Source organism: Aulonocara sp. 'chitande type north' Nkhata Bay, linkage group LG8 (genome assembly GCF_057382095.1).
Source record: "Aulonocara sp. 'chitande type north' Nkhata Bay isolate Kocher_YH1m ecotype deep benthic linkage group LG8, A_spYH_male_GT1.1, whole genome shotgun sequence".
In the NCBI taxonomy this organism is placed as follows: domain Eukaryota; kingdom Metazoa; phylum Chordata; class Actinopteri; order Cichliformes; family Cichlidae; genus Aulonocara; species Aulonocara sp. 'chitande type north' Nkhata Bay.
In genome coordinates this window covers 13,416,657-13,435,881 of record NC_141351.1, presented here as the reverse complement: position 1 = coordinate 13,435,881, position 19,225 = coordinate 13,416,657, and the positions used below count along the sequence as shown (strand labels likewise).

The 19,225-nt window shown below is 38.8% G+C and overlaps 1 protein-coding gene across 1 annotated transcript in view; it reads left to right on the top strand.

Moving 5' to 3' along the window:
- nrg3b (neuregulin 3b) overlaps positions 1-19,225 on the top strand; it is a 211,243-nt gene that overhangs the window by 135,939 nt on the left and 56,079 nt on the right. The gene's annotated exons all lie outside the window — the stretch shown is intronic.

The following is a 19,225-nucleotide window of genomic DNA, read 5'->3' as shown; positions in this document are numbered from 1 at the left end:
CACCCTAAATATCTGAGAATGCGCCGGGAGAGATGCTCATCTTAGCTCTGAACTTTTCCCAGAGACTTTTGTGTAGTTTAAGACACTTTGGGGCACGAAAATGGCAAAAAGGATGGAGCTTGAAATGTTACTTGAGACTGAGCAGCCCGACTGTTAATTAAAGGTTTGAAATGACATAAAAGGAGCTCGTGTTGTGTGTGTATTTTAAACACTGTATTTACAGATGTCAGTAGAAGAGCGCAGGCCTCGTTCAGCATCTGTAAGAGTTATATTATAGCAATAATAATCTGGTTCTCTTTTGACAAATGGAAAGCTTAACACAGACTCTATAGCCCACTTTTTCCTCGTCCACTTATTTATTTAAACGTAATCTAGAGCTGTTCGTTTGCATTTCAAATAAAACATCTGATTTATACAAAGCTTTCCTGCAATAAAAGCCGAAATGCATCACGTTTGAAACCATCACCATCCGCTATGTCAAGCGGTGAAAGAGGCAAGCATTAATTTTATCATCTCATTTCTCGTTTCATTTGATGTTGACATAAATACCCTGCACAGCAGTGGGGCTGTGATAAAAAAGTTTGTTTTTATGGACATGCACACTGAATCCTTGTATGCAGAGCTTACAGGGACTCTTGCCAAACCAAGCAGAGACACAGCCAACAATGCTAAGAGGTGGCTTAAAATTCACCCGCCCACCAACCCCTCCCCCTTGCAGCCGACTGCAGCCTGGCATTTTGCACTGAAATGTAAAGCTCCTCACTCATTTGTATCAGTCTGGAAAGGTATCAGCACACGAACAAACAATTCCACCCAACAAATCAAAGGGATTTTCTTTCTTCTGCTGAATTTGCATGGAGCCTCGTGCTGTTGCTTCAACCTTCTGATAGCAGTTTGGGCACAAATTAATGACACCAGTGAGGCCCCTCCAGACACCAGAGAGGTTCAGTGACTTGTCTTTAAACATTCATGTGTTTCCGAAACAATTTTCTCTGTCTAAGCTGAGGACGTTAGCAGCGGTTTAAATTATTCATTAGCCGGTTGTCTGCCAGTAAAAGGGAGGTTGTGAAAAAGGAAGAGATCAGTCATGATGGGCACGGGCACATCAGCACATAGTAATAAACAAGCTCAAAGTAACTTATACGCATGCGATCCAAGCCAGGGAGAACCCCACCCAGATTAAAGTCAAAACACAGAGCTGCAACATCAATTGTCTGGCGTAGTTTCCTGGCCAAAAATAACATGTAGACATTAATGTATTATAAACTAGTCAGTCAGGCATGTATAATTATGCCTTTTTCTTGTTGCCTTCACTATTAATAAGTAATTAGTTTAATTCAGTTTGTCATAATTATCTTTCTTGCGTCAATACTGTTTAGCGGTTTTGTTATTTTATTATCAGGGTTTAGAAGATAAGCCTATGTTATATTAAAATGTTTGCTTTTGTCAGCAAACCAAACCAGCTTAACTTTGCCAGTTAAACCTCTCATCATGTGCTGTTTCTGATCACATAAGTCTTTAAAACAGGTCAAAAATGCATGGCTTGGTTTTCAGACGGGGTCCTTTAACGGTCTGGCTCTCTTAGGTGCACTTCACATCTCGCCCAACGTCAGCTGGGATAGGCTCCAGCCCCCTTACGCAGATAAGAAAATGGATGGATTGATGTTTTCACAAGATACAGTATAAAGTAATTTTCTAAAACAGCTGAACGCTGTGGTTTTTACCCCACATTACTCAAAGAGGAGTGCACAGCGCCGCCTGTTTGGCACTGCGGTTTAATACACATTTAGTCACCTTTTTCAGAAGTTATATCAGCCCACCGAATGGCTGTTAGAAGCTGTTATCACTCCCAAAGATACAGTATAGCCGGTATGTTTCCTCCTCACCGGCAGGTGAAGAGTCATTTTCCAGGATTTACTGAAAGGGAGAAAATATTGAGTATGCCAGGATTTTCCTTGTTCGACCACTTCATACATTCAAATGGCAACAAGCTATTAAAAATAACAGTTGTAAAAACATATTATGTTTTTTTTTGTATATTTCTAAAATTAAAATAATTAGGGTTTATCTAAACAACATTAATCTAACCTGTTGCCACCCATAAACGAGCCAGTGTGGCTTCAACCTCCCGAACTGAATGCTCTTCAGGCTGTTTGCTGACACTTTTGGCTGTGCGCCATGCATGGTGAGGTGACTGAGGGGTTTACATCCAGAGTGCAGGCTGGCAAAAGGGGATGTGTTAGGGTGTTGATAAGAGCTACTTGGGGCACCCTCTGCACATTGAGTTGATGGAGTGGATATTTGTGTCACTCCTGGATAAGAGGATACTTTGGGAGCTTGCTTATATTGTCACACCAAGACAAAATTGCAAACCAGCGCTCCAAAATATGGATGTCACGTTGATGTTATCACCCTGTCAGGTTAAATTAAGCTTTGACCTGCAGATGTGAAGGGAATTTCTTGCTTAGAAGCCATGCAATCCCCCAGACACCCTCCACTGGCTTTGTACTTAATTAGGTTTCCTCTTATCTCATTAATTTTCACTTTACATCCTCCAATCTGTGTGTAAAGGAGCACTGAGTGAAGTTGGAAGATTTCATTTTCACATTTTTTGTCATATTGGCTGTGGTGGGGAAAGAAAGACCACTTAACTATTTGTTTTTTGTTTTGTTTTCTGATTGATGCAGTATTTCCTGCTCAATTAGTGCTTCAATGTCATATTCAAACACGTTTTTTTTCTAGCACCTCGTCTCACAAATGATTTCCTAGGAAAGACTTTTTTTTTTCCTTCGCTAGTCTATCAAGACAAGAATGCTGTACGCTTGACTTCGTCAGGTGCATAGGAAATCAATTTGGTAGGTGTTAAATATGCAGGGCTGCATTTGCATAATTATTTCATTGGCTATCACCTGTGCTGTGTCTGTGAATAGAGATACATGATGTGGATTACAGAGTTGCTATGGCAACTTCCCACATCACTTCTAATTATCAGGCCAGAGATTTTTCAAGATGGGATGCGGCTATAGTTCGTTTTTATAAGTCTCTCTCTATTGTCAGTAACATAATGAGTATGTGCCAAACACAAAGAAAACATCCTTTACAGATTTTCCACTTTAAAAATGGAAAAAAAAAAAACAACAACAACAACACAAAAACCTAAAACTGTCGTACTGATTCACTTACGTAGGAGAGCTTTTGAAAGAAAATGGTTTTTTTTCAAGGCCAATTAAGATCTCAAGCTACCACATTTTTGTACACTGGACAGACACAAAGTATTAACATACACTCCCTGGACAATTCATTAGGCCCATGCTTTCACATTGTTTCCATCATATTGTAACCTTGCCATCTGAATGTGGTACCTGGTGTGGTCTTCTGCTGCTGTACATCCAAACAATGTGTTGTGCATTCAGAGATGCTCTTATCCATACCTTGGGTGTATCAAGGGGTCATTTCAGTTATTGTTGCTTCCTTATCAGCTAAAAGCAGACCGGCTATTCTTCTCCGACCTCTGGCATTTCCATCCAGAGAACTGCCACTCTCTGGATATTTTCTCTTTTATAGAACATCAGAATATCACCGTATCACCGGCACTTAAATCATCTTTCTTCTTCATTCTGGTACTTCAGCAGATCGCCTTAACCATGTCTGCATGCCTAGATACACTGGGAGTGTAGACTTGGTGCCGTATGAATGGCTGATTAGATATTTGCATTAATGAGCAGTTGAACAGGTGTGCCTAATAAAGTAAGCGTATATAGGCTAATGCAATTCGCAGGCTTCCCGCTGACTTTGTGTGTTTGCTGATTAGCTTTTGGACAGCTACATGGCTCGGTGTCTGCCATAGTTAGAATCAGGTTTGATTGCACTCAAAACCAAAGTCGAAGGTCATATAACCAAAACAGTCACTGAAATACAGTAGATCCCTAAAGTGCTGATGCTTAGTCCTCTAGTCCTGGCACAATTACACACATCATCTAATAACTGTATATATGTATATTCATTTTTTTGTTTGTTTGTTTGCTTAATGCAGTTTATTTGAGCATGCTATCCTCATGTGTATAGACGGATGTTTTGGGTCATTTGAATTAGCTGATTGTATAAACATTATTTTCTTGCATTACATTAAGCTAGGTTAACCCATGAATAATCGCCTCACTGCTTAAATGAGATTTCATCTGCTTTCATGCCACCAATCCCGTACTTTCGACGCATGCCGCAGGGATCCTGGGTTCGCATCTAGTAATCTGATCATTAGCAGCTCAGAATATTTAACATTACTAATTTGCACAAAGCTTGATTCCGTTTGCTGATGTGTAATGTTGATCAAGCACATTTTTATGGCTAACCTTCACATAATCTGAGATACGGATCTAATGTAATAACTCACATTTCAACAGACTTTACATCTAAATGTTGACGTGCATGAGTACTGAAAGCTTAATATTTAGGGTCTTAATTCTAATCAGAAGGAAAATTTCATTTTATACAGAGCAGCCAAACGTATTTTCAAATATGTGGTTTAAACTGACTCAGATTAAATTCATTTGCTTTCATCAGTAATTAAGTTACACTGACCACCTAAACCACCATGATGTATGGCATCCTTAGACTGTCTTGGTTTTTTTGTTTTTATCCTCTTTGGAGTAAAGAATCGATGTATTAATTAATTAGCTTATATATACACATTACATTATGGCACAGCAAAGGAAAGACTCCTACTTTCATTTCAAAATAAAGATCTATTTTTGTTTACTGACCAATTAGGCTCTGAGCCAATCTATTGTGGACCATGCGTGCAAGTTTGGATGCTTTTGGGATTTCCATTTCAGCTGTGTTGCTGGCTTTCTGTTTACAGCCCTAGATTTTAATGATGTTTGCCATGTGAGTGACTTTGTTGAAGTCTGCTTACACATATTCATTTATTTAAGTATTTCTGTAGAGCCCTCAGTGTAATTTATGTAGAGAAGCATGTATAGCACATATTTGATAGTTAACTCTAAATGTTATGGCTTGTTTTATTACCACACTGTAGGCACTATGAGGGAAAAGAGAGAGAGAGATAAGTGCTCGTGCTGTGGCTGCTTTGCGGTAATACCATAGTTATATGTTTCAGTATTTTCAGCTGTTTCACTAGTTTCTCAGTTTCATGACCTCTTGGCTAGAAACACAATAATTAGAGAAACCTGTTCGCACTATGAGACTGCTGAGCCCAGTTGTACAGGTTTGAAAATATACTGTAGGTGGGAGAAATTAATATGTAAGGTGTCTCAAAAACAATGGGAGTGAAGCCTTTATCCCAATCTGCTCCAGTTACTCAGTGGCTCATTGGAGGACTGAGGTGGTTTAGTAGGTTGTACTGCTCGCTTAAAACACGTGATTAGGGCCTAAATGGAGATTAATATGGATCAAAACACGTTAACCCGCTTTCCCTGCCATGTTTGCATATATGGATCATAAAACAGACTATCTATTACGTTATAATGCATTATGTTTTGTACTTCACGTCACAGTTAGCTTGGCCTTTCAACCATCTTCTAACTTCTAGAACAGCAGCATATTAGCATACAGTATAGCATACTTTGTATGTAGCTATATTCAAGAACAATAAAGACAGATGGAGGATTAAAAAAAGAGGGAAGATGCCACAGACACATCAAGAATGTGACATAAATAACAATAAGACTCCGTCCATACAGTTCACAGGCTTTCTGCTGACCTTGCATGCTTGCTTTTTATTATTAAACTATTAGTGTGTCTTAATGATGGTGAGTGCATGTATATGTATACTAGCCAACACTAGTTCTTGCTATATATCGTATAGCCTAAGCACTTTACATGTAGTTAAATATTTCTAACTGTGATGCAGTCGCAGATAATAAATGCAGTAAAAACACATTTTTAATATAGGCCCAGTGTCAGTCCTTGACCATAGTTTACTTGTTTTGAATATTTTTAAGAAAAATCAGTTAAGGGCTGTTTATTCAGTCTCTTTAAAAATTTTATCATTTGTTTATTTGTTTACTGTCTCCCAGCCTTCTGCCTTCCTGCTTTACAAGAAAGAGCTCAAGGACAAAGCACAGACTTTATTAGGACCAATGAGCTCATTTTTGGAAGGGCAAAGGCAACCAGGCAATACAGCAAACTTTTATTTTTCTTACAGCAGTAATCAGAGTTGCTGTGTAGTTTTGTTGTAACCTTTAAAAGCTTTCAAACTACCAGTATTGTAACGCTATTAAGTGCTGCAGATTTTAAAATAATACCTTGATGAATCTAGCCAAGCAGCTTCTTTTAACCACAAACACTGAATTTGTTTCTAACAAGCAGGCCTTTCACAATTCAAGGCCTTTATCCTTCAATCATTCCATTACACCTGGCTGAGAATACACAGCTTACAGTAAGTCGACTGTGCTTTCTCAATTTAGAAGACATATTACACCATTCATCCTTCCTTTAAACAGCTCCCTGTGTTATCTTTTTAAACTGGGCACTTTTCTTGATTTCAATTCACCTCCACTATCTCAAAAGATCAAGAAATTCCTGCTCCATTTGTTTACACTCAGCCAGGGCTAGTTTATATTTTCCAGTCTCTTTGAATGTTTGTGATCCGACCCCAACTCTTTTATACCCACTGCTGATCCTTCTAAGAAATTATATTTCGCAGCATAGAAAAATTGATCTGGTCTGTAAAGTAAGTAGTACTCCTCTTAATTCGCTTTCAGTAAGCCCACTGTGCTTTCTGTATTTGATCTGCTGCGTGTAGTAAGCTTATTTCAAAGACAAACAAAAGGGAAAGATCACAGGCAAAGTTATCTTTGAAAAATGGAAGCAATGCCAAAACACAGCCACTTTTCTGAGGACTAAAGCAAGCTAGTGTCACAAAACGGCCGGAGGCCGAGTACCAAAAATCAAACCCACGTGCAGAAAACCCAAAGCGGAGGCAGAGGAAAGGGTTTAACAAAGGTTTATTAACTAGCACAAAATTGACGTTTACAATAATACTTGACTTAAGGCTTGACACATGGGGCGTGAGGGTCTTGGCCAGGGGAGAGGGATAAGTAAGGGGACAGGTCCAAGAAAGCAACGGCAGCTGGCTGGTGATTAGGTACGCACTGGAAGAGAGGAGAGCAGTGTTTGAGCGGTAGCCAATGAGGAGTTCTGGAGAGGGTGGAAGCTATGGAAATCTTCGTCTTACTGTGCAGGTGGGAGGTGGAAGCGTTGAAGGAGAGGTGGTGCGGTCCAGGTGGGTTTGGTGGTGTGTGGCAGCTGTCCTGGGCGGTGAAGGTCCCGAGATGATGTAAGGGCAGGAGGGCAGGCAGGTGAGGCAAGGAGATGATTCTGAAAGCAGGCGGGTTAACCAGATTTCCAAGATGAGTGGTTCAGTGTGATGGCATTTCCAGGAGTAAATAGGGTAGTTGACGAACTGGCGAGGAAACAGTGTCAGCAAGCAGCTTAAATCTCCAACCTGATTGCCTCAATCAGCTTCAGGTGAGGGAGGCTGCAGGCCCTGCCCATGGGTGGATACCAGGGAGGTCCAGACCTTCAGTGAAATTTTACAGCCACACACCCGGACCATGACAGATAGACCACTAAGCAGAGTTGACATCTATAGTTTTAGTTTGCTGAAAGGCTTTAAAAATGTGGCATGTTAATAGTGTGCCTCTAGGAGTCATACTGCCAGCTGTCCACCACTTTGCTCCAGATCTCAATAACAATAATAGCCAGATTGGTATATAATTATCATTAATATTACTTTAATCAAGAATGTCAAAATTTTGGTTTAAGACCAATTTCCAACAAAACTAAAGACAGCTGTGTTTTGGTATTAGCATCAATTAGCAATTGATAACGTTCTACCATAACAGATTGAAAGGATCAGCATGTTAGCCGTGCATAATTTAGCATTTAACTAAGATATTCTATTCAATAACTGTGTCATTAGGAAAACTCCTCGGGGGGAAATCTATAAATGTTGCTGTGTTAGTCTCACAAATTTCCCATGATCAAACCTATGCATTCTTAAAGATTATATAACAGTGTTTTTAACAGATTATCAAAGAATGCTTACACTCTCACTCAGAATTTGGGTCACCTATTCCCGAGAGAGGACGGCGCACAATAAAAATGAAAAGGCTTCTTTTTTGGTAATCCCCACAGATTTGCTTGAGTGGTGCTTGACAGCTACACTGGTGCACTGACAGAGTTAAAGTTAAGTGTTCATTTCCTAATTCTGAATATAAATTCAAAGAATGGAAAGGAAATCAGTTAAAATTAGAGGAAGTGGATACAAAAAAAGGGCTAAATGTGCATTTACCACATATTAACTTCTAGAAAGCAATGAATGCAAACTCACAAAATAATTTGTCTAAGTAGTTTTTATGAATTTACAATTATGATCAAACTAATTGCTGTCTCATATCATTTTCTCATGTATTATTTTGAGGGCCTGGCCTTGGTAATGGTAATGTGACTTCATGAAACTGGGATGTTGTACAAAGTGGAATAGTGTAGCTAACTTTCACAGTGAGGTCCATGAAATTACTACAATGTTTATCTGTAATGGCTACTAAACACATGCATGCATACATATTTAAATATATCATTGTGGCAGACTATTTCCTGGATTTAAAGCAACATTAGGGCTTCCTGGAGTAAGTTGAATAATAATATTGGTTTGCAAACAGGATTTGCGAACTACAGTAAAGTCATTATGTTATGAAGCATTGAAATTGGGAAAATAAGAAAGCTGCCATGATTAAAGACGCTGGTTCATGTGTCTACAAACACAGTTTCCTAGTAGTGCTTCAGAATGCTTTAATATTGATATGTAACATGACTGCTTAGCTACAACACTAACATCGAGTTAGGATTGAATAAAAAGACATTGTGTTCAGCTTGAGAAATGGCCACACAGAGTGAATCAGCTGTGAGTCCATCACCATCTGTTCACGTTAGTAAGGATGTTAGATAAGCTGGGCTCATAAAGGTGTTTTTAAAAGCCTAATTTATAACCGTTTAGAAGAAGTTAGCAGCAGCAATGCCAAGTAATAATTAATATCTGCAGTAATTGCATTACAGAATATTACACAATGCTTTTCTAGCATCAACTTGCATTTAGACCAGAAGACCACTGAGTTGGTATGATTTGGTGTGGTGAAGTAAACCTACAGTTGCATCAATAATTTATAAATTTGACTTTGTTGCTGTTTGACTCTTGTGTTAAGAACAGGCCAACATTGGAAATGATAGCAGCTTCTGATCCTGAGTTTTCTGCTTTAATGCGGGAGCTTTCTGTATTTAAACTCTGCCTTTAGGCTTCTACTTTTATTATGCTATTTTTATGTTGCAGCGGACAGGACTAGCACTTGGAAAGTAATTTACATTAATTCATACTCATGGTTCTAGCGAGGTCTTTTACTGTGAGATGCAGCAATACAGAAGTCCTTTTTCAGTGCTCGGCCCGTTAGATGGCTTTCTATCTTTGTGTTATGCTTGGGGTTTTATGAAGATTCGACTTAGTGTGATAGACGTAATGTTTTCACGGTTGTTGAGAAAAGAGAGGCTAAGAAACAGTGTCCGAGTTCAGATTGTGCAGATTCGTCTTCAGCGCATTTTGAAAACACGCCATTGGAGATTAGCACAGAATTCAAGGTGAGCGTGGTCCCTCAAAGCCTGCACAAGATATGGCACTGATGTGAAGTCACTGAGAAAACTGTCTCTATATTCCACACAGAACATTGGAAAACTGTGGAAGATAACCTGATTATATCAAATGTTTCCCAAGCCCCCACATGAAAACACGGAGCCGGTTGAAACAAATCAACTGTGAGAGAATGAATGTTTATATAATCTCACCACACCGACGCACAACTAAAGTTATGTTGCACGACTCCCCGGTGTTTGTACCATATACGAGCTCGGATGAAGCCCAAAAAAAGAGAAGTGTTTATTTTTTCACCTTTTACACACCGTTTTTCATTGCGAAGTCCATAGAGTGCATATTTTTTACTGAAGACTGCAATATGTAAGACCAGAGGATCCAGTAGCCACACCGCCAACCTTGCAGTTCAATTCAGCACGTCTTACTCCATGTGCACACTTGCTCTTTTCCCTCAATTTGATGAGAACAACAGTCATGAAAGCAGCACTGAATGTCAACGAGCGGGGAAAACCATGTTCTTTAGTTCCCGAGCAGAGGGCGCCGTCGGGGTACAGATCAGCCACGTGACAAGGTGCTGTGACTCATTTCCAGCTCACTGGCATTAACGAGCAGTGCCCTTTCTGCTGGCAAGCACAGTGTGGGAGCAGGCAAGCTGCCTTGACAGTGTGATAAGAAGGAGGGAGTGAGAAGGCTCCTGCTGCTTTCATCAAAGAGAAGTCAAGAGTGGAATACATTCACCAGTGCAGTTCTGCTCAGATAATTGCCTTGATAAAGCATTCTTTGTTATTTTGCTCACCTGTTTAACGGAGGCTGTCATGTAAAGAATAACATGGTTGAAAATCCTCTGAGATAATCTTGCTTTTCAGTAAAAGAGATTGTTGTGTTTTTCCATTGTGACCTTATTTTGAATACTTTCCCACCTCATAGCTAATGCGCTGCGTGGTAACTTTTACACCCCAGAAATTGCAGTTAACGTTTTTTTTATCAGCCCGATACGTCACGATTTATTTTTAAGTGATGGCGTTTGCTTACCAGAAAGAGACAGAAAAAAATTAAAATAGGTGTTTATTCAAATATGTGTAAACATGCATGGAAATGCAGTTAATGAGGCAAAAATGGGAGTATTTAATATGACCACCTTTATTCTTCAACACAGGTTTCTGGTAATTTATTTCAGAATAGTACTCCAGGCTTCTTGAAGGACATTCAAAGCTCTTCTTTAAAAGTTGGCTGCCTTTTGTTCTGTTCTCTGAACACATGATCCCACAGTGCTTCAATAATGTTAAGGTCTGGGCTCTGCTGAGGCCAATCCATGATTGACAGTATATTTTCTATGCAGGTGAGCTTTTACTGCATCGGCAGTGTTTGTGGGATCATTGATGTATGAAAAAAATGCAGCCATTGCAGACTGAAATCTGACGGTACTTTTCTGAACTCATAATTCCATCAGTTTTGACGAGACCACAACACCACTGGTTGAAATTCGACCCCTAACCAAGACATAGCCACCATCATTTTTCACTGATGGCTGTAGGCCTCACTGTCTGACCTCTTTTACATTTGGATTTATCACTCCATAAACCTTCTCACACCAATTTTCAGTCCAGTTCTTTTGTAATTTGGTAAACAAAACAAAAAAAGCTCAGGTAGGGTGGCTCTTAAGAATGGCTTCTTAAAAGCCACCCTACCACTGAGACCATTTCTGATGAGGCACAGTAGATGGATCAACTGAAGTGCCAGATGTATCTTTCAGCATGACTTTCAGATAGTGTCCATCTGTTGCAGATAGATTCTTAGCCCTATCACTTCTTCATTTATCCTCAACTTGTCCAGTAATTTAAGGACACGCCAAACAAGAGAAAAAGCTATGCTAAGTTCTCATCTAGTACTTCTTCAGGAACCACGATGCTGGTTCATAAATACTATTTTACGCTTATCAAACTGTCCTACTGTTGTCATTTTTTATCGATTCAATGGACCAAGTTGTGTTTTGTCTTATGTGCCTAAATATGCAGACACAACACTTTTTTTACGCTTAAAAAATTCATATTGTCAGTGTTAAGGCAAAGAGCATTCCTCTGAAAATGGTCCGGTATAAGGACTGGACTGAAAATAAGGGAAAAGCAGCTATTGTTGAAAGAAAGCGTCAGACCTTCAGAAAATCTGGAGAACGAAAGCTCAAGATCACTTTGGGGGGAAAAAATTAGAAAAACTTCCAGTTTTGGAAGTAAAATATGAAGATGTGTACATATAAAAGAAAATGGTGGGTGGCTCAAGACTTTTCCACAGTACCATAAAGTTCTTTATTTAGCGTAATTTAGTGCAATAACAATACTTAACTGAAGAAATGCTAAATTCCTACAAATGAAAGAGGCTGGTTTATTTTAGTACAAATATGTCGGTGGCTTAACTTAAGTAGAAGAATTTTGCCAACTGCCTGAGGAAGCACGTTAGCCTACAAGAATATTATAAACATATAGCAAAGAAAGCCAAGAAATTGCTCACATAAATAAATAATCATCCTACACAATGAAAAAAACAACAGAAAACCCTTCAGAATAATTTGGTTGCTAATCAGATACCTGTCACTGCAGCTGCTCTAAGTTAATAAGTCACTGTCAGAGATGTGAACAAACAGATAGATTGGTAGAGACACACTAAAGGTTATCGTTGATTACCAGACAATGTAATCTCATCATTACTCGTTCGAAGTGAAAGAACTGAGTGAGGGACACTTCTTGTTAAGTCAGCATGATTGATTTTCCCCCAGTCACACATGATCTTGCATCAAAAAATTGCAGGACAAACCTTGATTTGTCATCTTTGTAAAAAACTGTCATTTTTCTTTTTGCAGTCAAATAGAAGCGATTAGAACCCATACATATGAATACACTCACAAATTTACACATACACACTCTGGAGCTTTGACTTCAAGGCAGAGCTAATCAGCAGCGCATAAGAAAGTAATTAGTACCTAGCAGCACCTCACAAGCAAGATAAAGCAGTTGAGGGAGAAATTATGTGCATGAGTTGACAGTTGCAGTTGAAGCTGAAAAACACAGTGCTTTTCTGCAGAATTGCCCCCTCTAAAATACCATCAGCTATGAAATAAATATTATTGTTTGAATGTACTGTATAGTGTGGAAGAGTCTGTCCTTCCACAATTTCCAGGTCATTTGGCTTCTGTGAATTTGACCATTTTAGTGTCTGTTATTTTTATTTGTCCTCATTAATGTGACTATGAAGGAAAAGCCAAGTATCTGTTGTGAATTGCCACATCTTGGAATCCAAATGAAAACTCGAGCCAAGTCAGAGCTACAACTGAAGATTTTTACCACTCCGGCAGTGCATCCAGCAAGGCAGAGTCTTTGGGCTCATTTTGAACTAAATTCCTTTAAAGTGTTTGAAACACTGTCTGCATCATCAAGGTCAAACAAGGATGTGACTGGAGAAGAGATGAATAATTTAGAGCAAACAGCACAGATAGATATGAATAGAGAGACAGGCAGACAGATGATGTAAGGAAATAATAGTACCAATAATATAAAGAAATTAGCTGATGCCTCTGAACATGCAGTATGATATCGCTCATCCATTTATTCATTCATTTCTCATTATAGGCATTTTTCCCCTCATGGAATCTGTCACTGCATGTAAACAGAACATGCATCTGTAATATCATTCATAATCCTCCACTTGAACCATGTTAGCAGGCAGCACAGCTGACTCTGCTGACAATGCTATCAGTACATGTCAGCTGGCTATTGAGTTGCAAAATGTTTCTCCCCATCAGCATGATTTGTTGAGCATAGGAAAATCTAATTAGCCACCATCATTGGGGATGGAGCTTGACTGACACTGATGCACCCTACGTTGACGGTTTCCCTCTTATAATTCCCAGAGTCACCCAGCCTTCAATTTCACTTCTTTTGCCCATCACTTTCATGCTCTTCCTTTTAGCCATGATTCAAACTACGAGAGAGATGGTTATAATGAATTTAACCAAAGGCTAAACATGGAAGCGAATCCACTGACAACTATATAGTTGGAGCCCAGCTTACCTCAGATGGATATAGGATTTGGGTTTGTTTTGATACCGGGGAGTGAAACAAACGGAGGAGAGAATCATCTGGCTCTCGCTGCAGTGCAATGCTCTCTGACAAAATGGTGTAATTTCATTGAAAAGCAGCTCAAATCAACTGTGATCACTAGGTGATAATTGTCAGCTGAATTATTTCTAAGCAAGATAATTGAGATTTTTCTTTTCTTTTTCTTTTTTTTTGGCAGTTCGATATGCCAGTTTTCCATCCTTAATGCCGTTAATGTAAATATATAGTCCAGCAAGTCAGACTCACCACACTGGATGGGCTGAGGGTAATTAAAGCAACAGAGGTCATCTATTTCTGTGCTCGAGCTACATTTGCCTAGACAGGCGGTGCATCTGAGCTTCTGCTGGCAATAACAGCAAAACGAGGGGAATTGAATTAGAATTTAATCGATACCAATTCATAGCCATCCTGGAGTTAAAAAATAGACTTTGCTCACACAAAAACTCGCCAATAGGTAAATCATAAAACATTGGTGTATTTAGAGTGTATAGTAAATATATATCACTGTCCACACAGAAAATCTATAATGGCTGACATCGGCAGTGAGACTGCGAGGTTATTTCTCCAGCTCAATTCTCCTCCAATTAGCTTTGCAGCTATAACTTTGGTCTGGTGCCTTGTTTTTCACTTCTAACTGTGAATGAAATCCATTTCTTAAATCTTTTAGATGGAATTTGTTTTCTCACTGCCTAAAGACCATATTTGTTATGTTTCCCAGCTGCATCTTGGGGCTCAGTGCTGTGCAAAAACCATGACCTTACAGCATGGTTAATTCTAACTGCATGAGTCTTTTACTATGGCTAAAAGTCTAAACTTTTTTAATTGGGATCTTTCAAATACACTGTCCGAATGCTAAATGAAGTCGATGCATGATGTTAAATATTTAAAGGAGCTTATAAGAGCTGGTATGAACAAAGAAGGAGGCATACCTGTCATTTTAAAAACATCCCTCAAGGGCATTCAGACCGCTGCAAGAGTGGAAACAAGATGTTCTAAGTATGCTCTGCTCCTGCATCTTTTCCTGCTCTTATGCAACATTTGTGAGCTACAGTACTATTCATACTAGCATTAAATTTAATAAATGCCAACTGTTAAGCAATCGGTGTTTATCGAAAGGTCATCAGTAAGCAACGGATGTGTGATTTTTGAATACAGCAAGTCCATTAGATTATGTGCATTTCTTACAGGTTTCAGTCAAGTACAGTAGGCGGCATCTTGAGTACAACATCTATATTTAAAAATTTGCAAGCTTGAGAATGGATAATGAGGAAAATAAAATAAAGATGCATCAGTTCTAACAGCACACAGTAGTATCACATACTGTAGGTATGCACAAGATGTCCTTGAGAACTGGTGCTTTGACTGCCGTGGTAACACTGGACACACTGTAACCAGTTCAGAACATTTTCCTTCTTTTCTTGTGCTCTGTTTTCATTTGCTGTTTAGTTTGCTCTCGCTTGTTGCTAGGTTACATTTAAGCATCAAACTCAGTTGGTGATGTTTGCGAAGGGATTGTGGTTTGTGTTAGAGCACACCTGTTTAATCTTGCGTGTTTTAATGACCGGAAATTACCGGTACTGTACCCGCTGCTTTTAAAGCGATGCCAAGAAGTACTGATCGTGAATATTCGACGCGGATCTCGCTCCCTCCGTGAGATCGGTTTCACTAGTTCCACAGTGGGAATGCCGTGTTCTGCATCGAAGAACCTGACAGTTCCTTATGACATGAAAATTCTCGAGCGTGCAGCACCTACCCAGCCTCACTGATCTGCAAGTTTCTTTGATATCTCGCCTCTCCAAAGCAGCTGAAACGTGTGGCTGTTTTTTTCATATTTCTTTGATACATTGTTTTGGGCCTCTCACACTGGCAGCGATATTGCTGTTGCTAAGTCTTTGTTATGCCTATGAAAGGTCTCTGTTTGTGATAACTATAATTCTCGCTGGGTGATTGCAGCAATCGGTCTTTGGAGTTTGACAGTGTTTTCTATTTGCAGCCATCGTCACGGGCGTTTTTCAAGTAACCACAGGTGTAATAAAGAGGCTAACAAGATCCAGGTCTTATAAACTGTGTTGTTTACTTGCACACTTTTATGATCTCGACACATTTAGGAAGCGTTTAGCCTCTATTATGCTGTGAGATATTGTGTAAACAATTGTATGGGCATAAGGGAAAAGAAGAGGTTGATGGCAGATTTTAAGCCGGGGTGGGATGTCATTCAGTCTGCGCGACATTGTGCTGCATAGTTGTGTCTGCCTGCAGGGTGAAATGTGGCCATCTATTCAAGGTTGGTTGGCTAAGGCAGTCAGATTGATCACAACAAGAGCAATCCCTCCCCCCCCCAAGACACTTGTTTGCTTTTTTTTAGGGAGCAGTGTAAGCTGTTCCAGTTGTCTCTATCAGAGCAGACTCCTTTAAACCTCTCACACTTGTACACTGAAAAAAAATTGGAGTGACATTTACTTAAAAAAAGCTAGGCAACTTTTTCCACACAGAAAGTGCTTGTAATCTTTACTCGGGCTATTTCTAAGTAATATTTACTTACTAGAACCATCTATTTTTTATGTGAAATACACAAGTAAATTGCACTGGCAATACTCATCTATAGGTTGTAACTTTTACTCAGAATACCATTGCATCCAATTACAAAACCCAAGTGAACATTGCTGATATTTCTTTGTGTTTCTTACTCATCTTTTCTTTGTTATATTCTATGTAATTATTAAGTAATATTTATTATGAATGTACTAGTTAATATTAATCGAATTGAATAAATATTCTTATTATTCTATTAAATAATAAATCAATATTTTCCAAAACAAATATTTGCAGCTTAAGAGACACTTTTATTTCACAGTTGAAATGGCATAGATATATTTAAAATATCTACATAACATTATAACCACAAAAAACATGGCCATAGAACTTCTTGATCGCAAATTTCAAAACAGAGCATATACACATATACAAAAAAAAAAAAAAAACATGCTATTCAAAAACTCAGTGTGCACTGTCCCCTTTCTTCTAATCAACTTTCAGAACACATACATCAACTCTGTCCATTAACAGTTGCAATCACTACCTTTGCAGACATTCTCAGAACGTTCAGGACAGAAAGAACTTGTATAAAACTGAGCAACATTTGAAATTACTGTCAGAAAACAGACAAAATGCAAACAAATTAATTGTACTGGACAAAAGCACAAATAACACTGGAACACTCACGCTAAAAGTTTCTTGTGGAGAGACTGGACCTTTGGTGACATTTTAAGGATGTCAAGCTCAAGAAACAGCTTCTGAAATACCTCAAACGTATATTTCAGTTTCAGTGGGTAACTTAAGTTGACAGCATAGATGACACCCATGAGCAGGAGGCAAGCGTTTGTCACACTTCCGCAGTCCTCCAGAATTTCTGTCCCCTCAATGATGACCGACACGTTCACAGGATCTTGGTTTTCCTGTGCCACATTGGGATGGATTACGATGATCTTCATCATGTGATTACTGCAGTCCTCTTTCAATGCTTCTTGGCTGACGTCCTCCTGTGAAAACAAACAAACCACAATTAGAAATAACTAGAATAGATTCCAAGTAAAAGAAAAGGTTAAGAGAAAAAAAATGTAAAAATAAAAAAGAGGTATACTCAATTTAGTATACTCAAATCAAACAATATTCATATGGCACTTTTCATATGTAAAGTTACAGAACGTGCTTCACAGAGGCTGACCCTGAGACAAAGAAAATCCCTTTTGGGGGCCATCCAGCCTGGAGCTGTCCATGGGACGGCACGCGTGTTGGTAGACCAGAACCATTAAATCATTAAAATAGGTTATAAAGGTATAATCAAATTAAATACTCTTTTGCTCATAAAATAAAGTTAATAAGTGATCGTTAAATAGTCAGAAAAAAACCAGACAAAAGGCAAGTTAAAGTTTAAGGCAGATAAGATAAAGATTAAATATGATTTAAAAAATAAAGGGTAAGAGCATAAAGATTTAAGAAATTAGTTAAAAGCCTGATTGAAAATATTAATCTTGAGTCTTTTTTAAAAAACATCACGAGTGTAGAGAATCTTTGACCTTCAATATATCATCACAAGTGAAGACCAAATTATAAGGTTAGACAATTTTAATACAGTCATTATGATCATCAGATACCTGATGGTCTTTGATCAGCTCCTCTCCACTCTCTCCAAGATACTCAACTAAGCAACGAATGATAATGTCCCTTCTGCCATCGACATGATGCTATTAAACCCAAAAAGAAAATTTATTGCAGAAAATACACAACATAACATATGTAACATACATACATAACAGCACATACAGATGTAAACAGAAAGTTACCCATGGAGAATGTAAGCCTGCAGCTACATTCTAACGTTGTGAAGTGTACAACTTAACATGAATTTCTCAACGATGTGTGTTAAGACAAGAGTCCAGTGCATGTCATAATCTGTGGGTCCAGAAACTGTCTCTGCCCAGTGAGGAAAGTTTTCTGCCTCATCACTGGACATGCAAATGAATTTTTTGCAACATATCAGTACCTCCTATCACAATATTAACCAGTCAACAAATCCTGCCACAGAGTGCGCCCCCAAATTATCTGCCACCACACTGACCACAGTCCCTTTAATGGCTTTCCCTAACGCTGGAACAAAAAGACCATCTTTCTCCAAGCTTTGGATATCTGTTAACAGTGGCTCTAAAACTCGCTGGAATCCAAACTGCTTGGTGTCTTCAGCCTTACACAGAATTGCAAGGTAGATTGATGTCAATGTGGAACGTAACTGCACCGGAATGTTTCCCAACACCCAATAGACAGCTGTGACTTTGTGCTTTTTTCGAGATGTCCCAAGAGGATTACATACCTCAAAGTCATCAATGTACAGGATGAGACTCACTCTGTTCTCCTCTACAGAGAAAAACTTGTTGTTTTGATAGTGAGATCCATCACGAAATGTCTGGTAGTTAAAGTCATTTTCAGTTTTTTTTTCACCTTCAAATGTGTTTTCTTGAAAAGACTTACTTAGGACCTGCACCAAGGAGGGCAATATTGGGACATACTGGAAGGTTTTGCCCTTTTTTTTTATCAAGTATGTGTTCTTCTGGTTCAACAACTGAAAAATGCTTCTTCATAAATTCTCTTCTCTTGTAATAAGTTGTGAAAGGGCCACCTGTCCCCAAGGCAGTACTTATAGGGTGTGTCTCACAAAGATTTTTCACTAAATCTGAGATAATGGCTGGATCCAGATCACAGTTATGGCTTTTCAAGGTGGACACCACCACATCTCTTAAAAGTGGACCAGATGCAGAGGTGGATATAAACTGAAGCTCATCTACTATTTCATCAATGCATTTGTTTGGGACATTGAACATGCTTTCTAACTTTAAAAATAGATGGCCAAATTTCTCTTTTATATCTTGAGACAACTCCTGTGGTTCCCCATCCCAAAGCT